General features: G+C 44.7%; 1 pseudogene; it reads right to left on the bottom strand.

Annotated features, from left to right (window-relative positions):
* Positions 1-9,275: 9,275 nt before the first annotated feature.
* On the bottom strand, positions 9,276-11,955 carry LOC121103023 (annotated as a pseudogene).
* Between the last annotated feature and the right edge of the window lie 680 nt (positions 11,956-12,635).

Genomic DNA, 12,635 nt, shown 5'->3' on the forward strand with positions numbered 1-12,635 from the left:
AAAATATTAATGGAAGCTCTAGACCATTTTCTCAGGAAAATGCATATATGCGTGCAGCATTTTACACACATAAACCCAGGCTTAAATACTCCTGCATTCAATTTTTTTTTAAAGAGCTGCCTTTTTGAGATATAGTCTAAAATATTTAAGGATTTGCTTCAACATAATCCAGAGGGGTAGAGTCGGTGGAAATGCAGATGATACGCAAATTGGCTTAGAGTAGATCACTGTTAAAGCAAGCCAAGGGGTACGTGAGGGTCTGTTATACTCTCCTCTGTTCTTTTGTATATGCTTGAAATTTTCTCTAAGGAAGAGTTTAAAACAACAACAACAGTAAGTGACTGGAGATTCTGCAACCCTCCTCACGGATCTCATAGAATCCCAGAATCTTCCAGCTGGGAGGAATGAGAGTAAGGGTGCGGACAAAGCCAGGTAAGACCCACACCCGACGACTGAGGGCAAGTTTCAGGCCAGAATGCGGGACTGGACCAGGACTGGCAAGAACCAGTGACATTTGAATTGTTACTAGTAACGCGACCTCAGTTGCACCCACCAGATGGGACACATTTTGTTCTCTCCCTTAAATGCAGAGAGCAGCTCTGTGGAAATCTTGGGGGGCTGATTCTGGCAGCTGTAAGAGAGCCGTAGTCATGACGTACAGATTGAGACAGGATCCGGTCATGCCGAAGGTGCCCTGAAGATTGCATACGGAGCCTGGAGGTCCAAGGGCCTGGGAGAGCACGTGGCTTTCTCGGCCTCAAGGACAAACACTTCCAGGGGTTGCCATGGAAACCATGCGCTACCAAGACCTTGACAGGACCAGAGAATGTGCAGGTGAGCACAGGAAGGGGTGCGGAGTGTGGCTACATGCACCAGTGGCCTCACTCTCACTTACGAGTCATGACATTATCTTCTAGGGCCTGGAGGAGTGTCTCGTGACCAGTATGTTTGGCTCATGCAATCTGTTCCATCTTCTTTCTCTTGCCTTCTCCGAGATTAGGACCTAGAGCCCCAGGAGGTGCACGTCCCGTCTTCCTTCCTCAATACGTCTTTTCCTTTTCTTCCTGTTTCCCTCTATCAGTTCTCCCTCTGCTTAGGAGCATTTTCACTCCCGTTTTTGCTGGAAAGACACCAGGGACAGACATGAAAGATATTAAACAAGATATATTTCAGCAATAAACAAGATTCTTGTATTTCTCATGGGATCCCAAAGAAATAATGATGAGAAATAAAAATTCCTGCTGGAGTATTTACAATGTACTCAGCTGTTGAAATGCTCAAAATGCAATCAAGGAAGTAATTTAGCACGTTTCTAATACACTTAACTCTGGTCATAATGTTGAAGAGTTTGGCCAAATTTTTAAAACCCAGTGAATCTTTTAAGACATTATTAAGGAATCGAACCCTCACAAGAACAAGTGCATTTGTGATAGTTAATAGTTAATACTGTATTTGTGGTTTGTTGTTACTGCCTGTCCCTAGGATCATGGCCCAGAATTGAAAGGATGCAGTTTGACCTCCCCTTAGGCAGGGAACAGTATGATCCAGATGTTTCCTTTTGTGCTGTATTCTCAGGACATGTGTCGACTGTGTTTGGTCCACTGTCACGTATTTCTCTCGCTTGCCCATGTCACTCACGATTTTTCAGTGTAAGCCTCCAGCCAGGACACCGTTCCCCAAGTGGCAATCATTCACCTACCTGTCTACAACTGTTGTGATAGCTAAGTCCACTTGGCCTATTATTTATTTGATGCTTTCTTTAAATTAATTCATTTTTTACTGGAATTTATTTTAAAGCAAATAATAATAATAATGGTTATTATTATTATTTTCTTTTAAGTAGAGTTTCTCAAATCAGACCACTCGGGTTCAAATTCCAGCTCTGCTTCTTACTAGTTCTGTGAACTTGGGCAAGTTATTTGAACTCTTTGAGCTTCAATTTCTTCATTTTTAAAAGGGAGACAACAATATCTATCTTATAAGGTTGTGGTGAGAATGAAGTAAGAATATTAATACATATGAAGCACTTAGAACGATGCCTGGTACAAAGTCACCATCAAAAAACTAAGTAACAGATATGCTTATTATTTATAACATAAATGCTGTATTACTTGAAATAAACACAGAACTATTACAGTTTAAGATGTTTGTCCGTATAAACTCCAAAAATCATCTCTATCCTCACCAGTGACACAATAACCACACTTTAGGAAAGAGCTTGACCACCCCCCACCCATCCTTTCTGAGATTATCTTCTCGTTGACTTCCATGAGAATTTAAGGTGTCATGGTCTCCTGGTTTTTCCAGTGTGTCTTTAGGCTCTCTCCTGGGCTCCTAATCCCTTGACTCTCTCATTTACACTGATTCAGTCTTACATACGTTCTCAGGGTAATTTCATCCACCCCCATGGGCTTAGCATAAGGAGACTTACGTTATCTAAACCTTTCTCAACAGGGGTCCTTCCTCTGAACCACAGAATGCAGAAAATGACTCAAGTACCTAACTAGTACTCTGTACTAGTACTCATGTACATAACTAGTCCTCTGCTCTATATATACAACAGCTAAAATCATTCCTAAGAAACAAGTTCTAGGTGCAGGGGCGAGGCGTGAATTCCTCCCAGACGATGAAGGCCTTCGGGCTCACTTCTCTAGTGGAACTCCAGTTGAGAAAGGCTCCTCCACCCTGTATTTCTTCCTAAGGAAATGGCACCCATATCCACCCTGTTGCCCAAGCCAGAAATCAGACAGTTATTCTAGAAGCTTGCTCTGCCTTCTCCCCAATCTTCTGGCATCCTTATTAATCATTTTCCATTAGTGGATAGTTCTATCTACCTTAATATCCTTTGAATCTCTTCCCTTCCAGTTCTCCTCACTGCCATCAGCTTGGTCAGTCCATACCATTTTGCCCCATGATTATTTGAAAGCAACCTGCGGTCTCCTTGCTCCCTCCAGTCTACCCTCCACTGCTTCCTGGGAAAATCTCACTAAATATAAATCTTCTTCTATCTTTACTCCTTTAATGGCTCTCCAAAGCCTTTCTGATAAGCTCCAGACCCTGCACAGGGATAGCTGGCTCGTGCTGTTATACCATTCCCTCCCTCTGCCACCGTGCCTACCCCCTGCTCACCTTCTGCTTGGGGGGCCCGCTGCCTTTTACCCACTCCTCTGCCATCACCCCCTTCTTCTGTAAAATTCTTACTTACCAGTTTTCATCTGGCATGCTGTACACATGAGCTCCTCCTCTGAGGAGCAGTCAGTCCTCTCGGCCTCTGCTGTCTCAGAAGTTGGCACCATTGAACAGAACCTACGAGCCCCTCAGTGTCACCCTGCGCCATCTCCTGTTCCCAAGGAGCCACAGCTTTGCGGCTGTGAGCCTTTGACTCACAAAGCAGCTCAGCTGGGAGAAGATCAGTCTTCAGATAAAGGTCTGGGGGGGGGGGGGGTGCCTCCGTCGGGGCTGCTCAGAGCCTGTACTTGTACTGTTGGATGTTTTCCTAAGATAACTTGAATTAATAGCGCAGTTAGGAAAAATGACGGGCTGGCACACACTCTTGTTTTTTTAGCAGAACTGTGGCTGCCAGCTTTGCTGTGTTTGCTACAATATTGCAAGGCTCCGAGTCTCCTGGGAGACTCTCAGTAGTAATCACATCTGTGACATTGATGTTTCCAAAAGGCTGCACTGGAGAGGCATCCAAAGACGTATAGCAGCTAAATTGTTATTTTTTTTTTTTTAGATTTTATTTAGAGAGAGAGAGAGCAAGTGAGCGGGGGAGGGGGGCGGAGAGAGAGGGACAGCGAGTCTCAAGCAGACTCCATGCTCAGCGCGGAGTCCAACGGGGGCCCCATCTCATGACCCCAAGGTCATGACCCCGAGATCACAACCGGAGCAGAAACCAAGAGTTGGACACCTGACTACGCCACCCAGGTGTCCCACCCAGCTAGAATACTTTTGATCATTGAGTTTTAACCTGGCATTCATGCTGGGCTTCAGGGAGTCTAGGAACCCCCCCAAAATTAAAGGTGTTTTTTGTGTATGTTCATGTGTACATTTCACTTGCAGAAAGGGTCCCCTGCTGAGCACCAAGATGTCATTGTTCTCTTTGGATGATCAGATTTACTTATTCATTAAAATATTTGAACACTTGGGGCTTCTGGGTGGCGCAGTCAGCTGACCACCCGACTCTTGGTTTTGGCTCAGGTTGTGATCTCAGGGTTGTGAGATCCAGTCCTGTGTTGGGCTCTGCACTCAGCCTGGAGTCGGCTTGAGATTCTCTCTGTCTCCCTCTGCCCCCTCTCCCCGGCTCTCTCTCTTTCAACTAAATAAAAATTTAAAATAAAATAAGATATTTGAACACTTGCCATGATGTATTGGGCACTGTCCTAAGCACTAGGGCTAGTGGGGGGAAAAACACACATAAAAGCATCTGCCCTCACAACCCTTATATTCTAGTAGGACAAGGCAGACAATAAAATAAGGAAGTAAATTACATTCTATTTTATAAGGTGCTAAGAGCCACAGAGAAGAATTAAGCAAGGTTGTACTGGGGAGGGAGATGAAATTTTAAATAGTGGTCAAAGAAGGCATCCTTGAAAAGCTGACATTTAAATAAAGACTGGAGGCTGTTGAGGGAGCAAGCTACTTGGGTATAAAGAAGAAGAGCATGCTAGGTAGAGGGCATGGCAAGTGCAAAGGCCCTGAAGTCAGAGAGGTATCCAGAGGACTCTCTTCAAAGTTGCTTTTGCTTGACATTAAGGCAGAGAGTAGCTGCTAAGAAAACATCATTACCTTCCTGAAGAGTGGGAGAGCCGAGCAGCTCGGATCAAACTATTTTTTGTTTGATGGACCAGGCTGGTTTGCCTAACCAAAGATGCATGGGACAAGGATATTGCTGTGGATCGGGGACTGACATTCATTATCTTTCAGACCAACTGGTTCTCCAAGGGGATAGAAACACATACACTTTTGGCTCAAATGCCAATTGTCATTTCGATCATTGGCCATTTTCAATAGATGGCCTCTCAGTAGAAGTACTTAATAACTGCAAGGGGGAAAGTAAGAGTACATTAAGATTCGGGGGGGGGGGACTTCACTTTGTTTTCAGCTAAATTCTTTTTGTTCCAACAACTAGACTCATTTGACAATATTTTGTGTATTTGTAATCCATTGTAAAGATTTTGACTTTTACTCTTAGTAAAATGGAAACTCATCAGAGAAAAAAAATGACATGATCCTACTTATATTTTTAAAAATTTATTGTGATAAAATATACATAAAATCAACCATTTTAAACATTTTAAGTGTTAGAGTTTGGTGACATGAAGTACATTCACATTGTTGTGCAATCATCACAACTATCCACTTCCAGAACTTTTTCATCTCTGTTCTGTAACTCTGTACCCATCAAACAATAATTCATTATTTCCCCCTCCCTCCCAGCCCTTGGGAGCCACAGTTTTACTTTCTGTGTCTATGAATTTGACTACTCTAAGGACCTCATGTTAGTGGATTCACACATTTGTCCTTTTGTGTCTGGCTTATTTCACTTAGCATAATGGCTTCAAGGTTCATCTATGCTGTAGCATGTACCAAAATTTCATTCTTTTTAAAGGCCATATAATATTCCATTATATACCACATTTTGTTTATCCATTCACCTATTGACGGATATTTGGGTAATTTCCACCTTTTGGCTGTTGTGAATAATGCTGCTATGAACATGGGTGTACAAATATCTGTTTGAGTCCCTGCTTTCAGCTCTTCTGGGTACATGCCCAGAAGAGGAATTGCTTATCAAATGATAATTCTATATTTGAATTTGTGAAGAACCGCCATACTGTTTCCCACAGCAGCTGCGCCATTTTATATTCCCACAAAGAGTACACAAGGGTTCCAATTTCTCCACATCCTCACCAACACTTGCTTTTGTTTTTGATAGTAGCCATGCTAGTGGGTGTGGTGCAGTCTCACTGTGGGTTTTCATGTGCATTTTCTTAGTGACGGCTGGACCATCCTTCGGAATGATGCTGAGCATCTTTCCAAGTGCCGCACTTAGATTGTGCAGGCGTCACTCTGGCTGCTGTACTGAATGTTCCCAGCCATGGGGTGAGGTGGAGGGCAGGGGGCGAATGTGGCAAGAGGAAGACCAGTTAGAAGACTACAGCAGTTGTCTAGGGAAATCACAATGGTGGCTTGGAACAAGATGATAGCAGTGGAACTGGTAAGAATTCATGGGATTCTGGATAGATTCTGAGGCTAGAGCTGATAAGACTGCAAGAGGAGTGTGAAAAAGGAGTCTAGAATGACTCCTATGTTTGTAGCTGTGCAAATGGCCATTTACTGAGATGGGGAACACTAGGGGAAGAGTATGTTGGGCAGGTAAGATGTCAAGAGACCGATTTGTGACGTGTTAAGTTTGGATGCCTATTGGACTTCCAAGTGGAGATGGCATGTTGACAATGGATGTGGGAGTTTGGAGATCAAGGGTGTTTCAATTCTCTTTTGCTGCCTAATAAAATACCCTAAAACATAGAAATTTGAAACAGCAACAATTTATTATTTCTTAATAATTCTGTGGGTTGACTGGGCTGCACACTGGACAGTCCTGCTCTATGTGGCATCAATTGGGGTCACTCACTCGGCTGCATTCAGCTGGCGGCCAGCCTGAGCAGGAAGGTCCTAAGTGATTTCACTCACACGTCTGGCACCTCAGTGCTCCCCCTGGTGGCTTCTCCGTGTGGTTAGCTTGCAGCATGTGGTCACAGGGGACTGACTTCTTATACACAGGCTGGCTTCTCCGGAGAGGATTAGAGCAGAAGCAGTCAGGCCTTTTTTTTTTTTAATTTATTTTTCTCTTTTTAGAAATTTTAGTTAACATACAGTGCGCTGTTGGTTTCCGGAATTTCAGCTATCAGGCCTCTTAAAGAATAGGTCCAAACTGACATAGCTTCTCTTCTGCTATATCCTATTTGTTAAAACAAGTCACCGGGCCAGAGGAAACAGACTCCACCTTTTGATGAGAACAGTGGCCTATGCCTGTGGGGATGGGAGGAGTTGAGGGCAGTCATCTTTGGACACTAACCACCACAAAGGGAGAGATCAGGGCTGTGATAGAAGTTTGAAAGTTTACATCAAAAACTGGGGATGTACTGTATGGTGACTAACATAATATAATAAAAAAATATTATTATTAAAAAAAAGCCAAAAAACCCCCCACATTAGTTCCTTAAGGAAACTTAGCAAATAAAAATACATTTGCACCTAAAAAGAGATAAATCTAGTATAACTATTGGAGATTTAACTCTTTTCTTTTAGATAAAAAATATTAGTAAAGATTTATAATACCTGAAGAAGTATCAATTAACTTAACCTAATTGACATTTATAAAACACTATATCCAATGTTTGAATAATACACATTATTTTCAAGTTCACATTGAACATACTCCAAGATGGGCTATATGTTGGGCCATAAAGTAATGTCAATAAAATTAATAAGATTGAAAGAAAAAAAAAGTTTGAAAGTAATCGGAAGATTATCACTATTAAAGCCATGGTACTGGATAAGATGACCCAGGGAATGACTCAAGGTAGAAAAGAGATGGAAAAGGCTGATCTCCAGGGTATTCCAACATTTTGCATTTGGAAGGAGAAGCCAGGAAATGAGACTGAGAATAAACAACTAGTAAGTAGGAGGAAAACCCAGGACAGTGAGGTGTGGTGAAGACCGGTGCAGACAGCATTTTAAGAATGAGGGTGTGTCAGTGTGGAAAATGCTGCTGAGAGTTCACGGAAGACTAGGGATGAAGGCTGACAACTGGATTTGACCAGTGGAGGAGGGTGTTAGTTCACCCTGAGGAGGCTGTCGATGTCCTGAGGACAAGAGTCGAGAAAGGCTGAGGAGATGAAGACTGTGAAGTAGGAGTCCAGGTCCTTAAGGACTTGGCCCCTAAGGGAGTGCCCAGACATGCTGTCAAGGACACTGGCATGGCGTGACTTTTTTAAGGGGGGGAGGGGACATGCATTGTACAGAAGTGAATTTAAGTTTTTATTTAAATTCCAGTTACCACAGAGTGTAGTGTTGGTTTCAGGTGTACCATGTAGTGATTCAGCACTTCCATACGTCACCCCGTGCCCATCACAAGTCCCTCCTTAATCCCCATCAGCTCTTTATCCCATCCCCCCTCCTCCCTTCTGGTAACCCGCAGTTTGTTCTCCGTAGTCAACAGTCTGTTGGCTTTAAGAAGTGAATTTTAAAATGACGTTAAAGCAGTATTCTGGAGTTCTAGCAACGAGTGAGCCAGGAACTAGCTGGACCTAGATGTGAACCCGAGCCGCTTCCTCCCGAGGCACAAAGACACCTGCGGACCCCAAGAGAAAGCCAGGTATCAGTGAGGTGGGAGGGGGACAAAGGAGGGACTGAGAAACGGATGGAAAGTGTAGGTATATTTTGGTGGTTGAAACAAATTCCAGAGATCACGGGAGGGTACTTGGGAAGGGGCATGGCACGGAAGGGCTAAGGGCAGCAGGTGCGGGGCAGGAGACCAACTGGAGGGAGGGAGCTCGGTGATGATGGAGGCGGGCAGAGGCGGTAGCAGAGGCAGCGCTGTGTGGATGTGAGGAGAGATGCGGGTTTGAGTTCTGCTTCCCACTGCCTAGCTGCGTGGTGTGTGGTGAACACGCGAGTCACCAAGTCAGTGCCCCTCGTATTAGGGTACTTAGGTGGCAAATGGCAGAAAACCGACTTTAAATTGCCTTAAACAAAAATAAGGATTACCTCCCATACCTGGAAATTCTGGAAGAAGGTAGCATATTTTAGTGACTGTTTGACTCAGCAACCCAATGATGTCATCAAGGACCCAGTCTCTTTGTATTTCTCTGCTGCCCCTTTCATGGCAGTGGCTTCATTTTAAGACTGGTTTCATCTCACGGTCACTATATAAACTATATATAAACATTGGTATTTACTTGTGCACATCTAGAAGGACTCCCTTTTGTTAGCATTCTCAAAGTTAAGAACACGTCTTTTCCATAAGCCCAGCAAATCTCCCCAGGAGTCTCATTTGGGTTGAATTTGGTTAACATGTCCGGTCCTGAACCCATTCCTGTGGTCTCTCAAATGCCACATGCTGCACCTGGCTGGGCCAAAAATTCCTGGATCGGCATGTCCCATCTCCCCGTAAAACCAAACCAAACCAAAATGAGCCCCACGTTGGGTGCAGTGATTACTTGAATGAATGAATGAATGAATGAATGAATTTTAAAATATATCCAAAAAACAGGGGGGTTCAGCTTTTTATTGAATAGGTTACGGAAGAGGTTTAGTCAAAAAGACCAAAGTCCACGCCATCAGCAGACTCCTCGGATTCTTGCTTCCACTTTCTTCTCCTCAGCTGGGCAGCAGGGGTGGAGGGAGCAGGGTCCGTCAGCCCCAGCCCTGCAGTTGAGGCTCCCGATGTAGACATTGGCCAGGACCTTTGGAAGCAAGCCTGGCCAGAAAGGTTCAACATTGACCCCCGCTGCTTTAATGAGGGTCTTGACCTTATCCTCATTGACTGTCCGCTCATCGTGCAGGACGAGGGCCCGGCAGATGCAGGCGAGCTCCGAGGCGGAGGCCGTGGTGCGGACAAGTACTGTCAGGCCCGGGCCCTGTGCTAGTCGCTGGATGAAGTGGCCTTAGCGTCTTCGGAAAGGTGAGCATGTCCGCGCCTTTGGCCTCACTTTTAATTATCACAGTATACAAATATATCCCAATCTATCCACACAAGTCCAGCCACATTGGACTTCTGGAGCTTCACGATGGCCCACGTCTGCTCGGCCTCTGTGCAGGCTTTTCCTTTGCTTTCCTTTGCTTTCACTGTTGCTCTCTTAGCTTGCCTGGCTGAAATCCTCTTCACTCGGAAGCCAAGTTCATATGCTGCTGCTGCTTTTTTTTTTTTTTTTTTTTTTTAAGATTTTATTTATTTATTCGACAGAGATAGAGACAGCCAGCGAGAGAGGGAACACAAGCAGGGGGAGTGGGAGAGGAAGAAGCAGGCTCATAGCAGAGGAGCCTGATGTGGGGCTCGATCCCATAACGCCAGGATCACGCCCTGAGCCGAAGGCAGAAGCTTAACCGCTGTGTCACCCAGGCGCCCCTGCTTCTTTTTTTAAATAAATATCTATTTAAGTAATCTCTACACCCAAAGTGGGGCTCGAACTCATGACCCCCTGATCCAGAGTCCTATGTTCCACCAACTGAGCCAGTCAGGCACCCCTCAAATGCTTATTCTGTTGTAGGCTTCACTGGTCTATCCGGGCTCATCCTCTCACTAATAAGGGGCAACCACTGTTATCTGCTAGTGGGCTTGTCTCACCAGCTCTAGATTCTCAGGTTGAGGACAATGAAGTTCTTCTCCTCCTCAGCCTGTATTTGCTCATTTAAAAAAAACTGTGTCCACTGTGCATAGAGGTGAAGAAGAACAGCGTTCAGTAAGTGCTGGCAGAGCTGGTGGTCAAACGGGACTCGTGCCGGCTGGCGGGACGCTGGTCGTGGCGTGACTTGTCATTCTCTAGGTTGATCTTCTATTCTCGGTGTTACCATATTTGCCAAAACCCTTGCCTCAGTGGGCCTTAAACTCGTAGGAAGGCTGAGTTTCTACGCTAAAGTGAAGGAAAGAACTGAGACAACTTAATGAGACATTTTATAGATTGCTCAGGGGAAACAAAATCTCTCTTTGAAATTGCTGACTCATTTCAGTTTTAATTCCAGAATCATACAAAGCACGGTAATCTGTATTATTTATTTATCTATCTATTTATTTTTTAGAGAGGGAGGGGGGGATAGGAGGAGAGAGAATCTCAAGCGGATTCCACCCTGAGTGCAGAGCCTGATGCGGGGCTTGATCTCCCAACCCTGAGAGCGTGACCTGAGCCAAAACCAAGAGTCAGATGATTACCTGACTGAGCCACCCAGGCGCCCCTATCATCTGTATGATTGAGCAGTGGCTTTCACAACTTTTTTTTGCCATGACTCACAGTAAAAAACAACAAAAAACCCTTTCCATCACGACCCAGGTCATATATATTCATTCATTCATTCCTTCAGGTACTGGTCACCCTCTATATGCCAAATACTCGTCTAAGCAGAATACAGTCGTGAACAGAAAGGAAAGTAGGGAAGAAACACAAATCGTTGCCTCAAAGACCTTACATACTGGTACAACATGCAACAAACAAAATAAGTAAAACACACAGAAACAGGAGATTCATGAAACAAAACCTATTACAGCATGCCATGCACTCTCATGCTTCCTGTTTTCAAAAAAAAAAAATGCTGGTCACGCTCCATTAAACCATTAAGTTGGCTTCTCATTTCAGTAACAGGCTGAGGCCTGCACTTTGAGAAATACCGGTCTAGACAATTTATAAAGTAGGGGAGTGTGTGTTCCTACTTCACAAGCGAGCCAAGAGTGACATGCCAAGAGAGGTGAAATGAGTTACCCCCATTCCCCCCCAGTCAGGGGGAAGCAACACCGAAGCTTCACCTCAGGGCTTCTGACTAGCGCGCTGCTTTTCCCGCTGTGCTCTGCAGTCCCCCAACGGTCTTAGTCCCTCCTTCTCTTTCACTGTGAGACCCTGACCTTTGCCTGGAGCAGCTCTTGCTGCCCTTCCAGGTAAAGCCTACCAATCCTTCCAGGCCTATCTAGACTGTTGTGTGCTCTGGGGGCCTCTTCTGTGGCGTGCTACCCTCCGCCTTCCTCTGTCATTTCTGCTGTCCCACAACAGGCTCCTCTCCCTGTGACCTCCTTCAGAGCAGGTCTCCTCTTCTCACCTCCCCCCACCCCCTCCGTACTCCGGTGCTTTACAGAGTGCGTACCCACGAACACGTGTGGAACTGACCTGAACCTGTCAGGGGCTCACAGGAGAGGGGTGGGAGGAAGTGCTTCCCAGGCAGGACTGCAGGATTTAACAACATGTAGTTAAAAGGCTAAGAGCTTAGAAAACATACCACTGAGAAAAGATCTCTTTACTACATTATAGAAGTCACACATTAGGTAGAGACTTCAATGGCATAAAAAGTATACAATCCAAATTGTTGATCTCCTTAGCAGCAGGAGATATAGAACCATGCCAGTCGGTCACGTGGTGCACAGAACATACACTCTCAAAATAATTCAAGAAAACGAGGGCCACTGTAGAAGGCCCAAGGAAGCGCTAGATGGCCCCGCGGCAGGACAGGGGCCGGGGACCTCCTCAGCCGCAGGGAGTAAGGGCACCTTTGCTATAATAATGACCGTTATAATGGGAACGGCTGTCACCTCACCCAAGTGCAGAAAATTAGTTCAAATTCTAAAGAGAAAGAATCTTAATGGCACTGCCAAGTCTAGAATTCTCTACTTCGACTTTAATTAGTTTGGGTTAAGCTAGGGCTGTGCGGTTGGTGCAAATATCTAGGAAAGGAAGGAAAGAAACTCTTCGAAAAGGGAGATGAACGCCAATTAAATATTGACCCAAACTGGAATTTTAAGTTTAAATTTCATCCTACCACCAGAGATGATGGAGACTTAAGGCTAATATGAGGTCAATTATAAGTAGTTAAATAAAGTACTATATCTGTGATATAGTATAAAATATAATTTCAATCCTATTAAAGGT

Source organism: Ursus maritimus, unplaced genomic scaffold, assembly GCF_017311325.1.
Source record: "Ursus maritimus isolate PB19 unplaced genomic scaffold, ASM1731132v1 scaffold_17, whole genome shotgun sequence".
In the NCBI taxonomy this organism is placed as follows: Eukaryota; Metazoa; Chordata; class Mammalia; order Carnivora; family Ursidae; genus Ursus; species Ursus maritimus.